Source organism: Arachis duranensis, chromosome 2 (genome assembly GCF_000817695.3).
Source record: "Arachis duranensis cultivar V14167 chromosome 2, aradu.V14167.gnm2.J7QH, whole genome shotgun sequence".
In the NCBI taxonomy this organism is placed as follows: Eukaryota; Viridiplantae; Streptophyta; class Magnoliopsida; order Fabales; family Fabaceae; genus Arachis; species Arachis duranensis.
In genome coordinates, this window is record NC_029773.3 from 19,615,071 (window position 1) to 19,617,401 (window position 2,331).

A 2,331-nucleotide genomic window follows, 5' to 3' on the forward strand; every position below is an offset into this window, starting at 1 on the left:
AATGATATAAGGGGTCATTTAGTTGCATATAATAAAATAGGGTTCTTTGAACAAGACACAAAAAGGAGCATGTACTCTCAACATTAAAGGAATAATAATGATGTAACGGTATCAAAGGTCATGTAAGGGCACATAATAAAATTAGGAAATGTTAAATAGTTTAATAAAACATTTTAAAGGGACATGTACTCTCAACATGAAAGGAATGAATGGTAATTAAAAGGTCATGTAAATGCACATAGAAAAGATATGGGATACATATTAATGGATTTAAGAGGGTATAATTGACATAATAGATAATCATGCTCAGTGTAGATGAGAGATAAGCAAAGAATAATTCATGCCATAAAATACATGAAAGATAATAGCCATGCATGGATGGAAGAAAATAAAACAGAACATACTACATGCCAACATAAGTAAGAAAGGCATAATTCCCTACTCTTTTTCCTAATGCTTCTTCGAGCTTGCCTTTTGTGTTTGCCCACAGAATATTATTTCTTTGTAGAGAGAGAAGGGAGATGATTAGTATCTGAGAGGAGTAATTTTCTACCTATGGGTGCTCCCCTATTTATATACATTTGGGGATAGGGTAGTTGGGATATTTTAAATTTCAAACGGAGGGTGGTTACTAGGTTCCTATCTATAAATTCAAAATTCTAAGCTTATCTCCTAACTGATTTTCAAATTCGAATTTGATTTTGTTTCTAGAAGGGGTGAAGGGAGGTTGTTACACCTAATATCCAAATGCTTATGTTCGAGTCATAAGTCAATGATAATAAGGTGGTACGTGTAAACCCTGCTAAAATCGGTAATTAATTAGTTAATAAATTGTATTTTAATTAGGAAAGCTAAAAATACAAAACTAATATCAAAATAGGATAGAGCTCGTTGAAACAAGAATTTTGATATCAATTTCTAAAAATTTGGCTCAAAATCGGACCGAAAGAGCCGAATCGGTTGAACCGGGGCCCAAACCAAGCCCGTGGGTCCAACCGGACCCATAATTAAAAAGAAGCAGCAGCTTCTTCCCTTCCATTTGCATCCAACGAAGCAAACAGAATTGGAGGAAAGGGAGAGAAGCTCTCAAACCCTAACCCTTTGATCCACCATAACTCCTCCGTCCGGGCTTCGATCGCCGCACCGTTCGCGGCCACGCGCTCAGCGCGTCGAGCTCTACCTTTCTATCCGAACAATTTCACTGGTAAGCCTCCTATTAAGTTTAGAATCCTTATCCCCCTTTCTTTGGTAAACTTGAAAATCTATGGTGAATCTTGTCTAATTTCTATGTTCTAGGTTCAAGTTAGCTTTCGGAACTTGTGGGCTCAAGCTATTGAGCATATGGGTATGGTAAGAACACCCTAACCCTAGCTCAATCTTGTTTTTGGTATAGAATGCTGAATTGGAACATATATATGTGTATTAGGTGTAATTTAAGAGGGTGTTTATGCATTGGACTTGAATTTGGATTACTTGGAGCTTTGTTGGTGACAAAGCTTGCTTTGGGGCTGTTTGATTGAGTTTGGAGGGGCTGTGATTTTGTGTTGAGAGGCTGCCTTGGGTGAATTAAGTGATCGGCCAAGGTATGGTTTAAGTTTCGCACGTTTAATATTTACGGTGTTGTGAAAACTTATGTTAGAGGAACCATAGGATAAGTTGAATTGTTTGTTGTAATGTTGTTAGAATAGATTTGTTGGTGGATTTATATATTGGAATTATGAGGTGTGGAAGTTATTAATGGTGTGCTCTTATATTTATTTATGATGGATTAGGATTGGTGTTTGTTAATAAGGATGTAGAGTTGTGTTGTGGTGGTATTGCATATGCTGTAACTAATTATGTAATGATCGGAATTGCATGAGACCAAGTTTAGGCTAAACTTGGGAATATAAGGAACTAAACTGGAAAATTTGGGACCTTTTGTTAAATATACAATTTATGGCAAATTTTGAAAGTTAGGTTGTTAAATCTGTCCTGCAGCAGAAAAGGTCAAACAGGGTAGCAACTTGTTTGTCTTGCTGCGACTTCTACGAGTTGATTTTTAGAGCGAAACTAATTTTTTTATAAAATTTGATTAACTTTCTTTATTTCTCTAAAACTTCAGAATTTTAAGAGTTGAGGATTGGGAGTTGTGAATTTTTGAATATTGGTGGTCAAAGCTGAAAAGAAACAGATTTCAGCAAGCTATGCATCAACTTCCAATACTTGTAACTCTTAGAATTGAATAGCAATTGGGTTGAAACTAAGAAACCCTTATTTCTGGATGAGCTAGGAGTTTCCAAATCAAAATTTAGCTTAATTGGAGTTTTGTAATAAAAGTTATTCAAATTG

At 35.6% G+C, this 2,331-nt stretch overlaps 1 long non-coding RNA gene across 1 annotated transcript; it reads left to right on the plus strand.

Moving 5' to 3' along the window:
* The first annotated feature begins 1,061 nt into the window (after nucleotides 1-1,061).
* Nucleotides 1,062-1,651, plus strand: LOC110277664 (uncharacterized). The gene is made up of 3 exons (XR_002370377.2): nucleotides 1,062-1,204; nucleotides 1,297-1,350; nucleotides 1,427-1,651. It is a non-coding gene; the product is annotated as an uncharacterized LOC110277664 (long non-coding RNA).
* The last annotated feature ends 680 nt before the right edge of the window (nucleotides 1,652-2,331 follow it).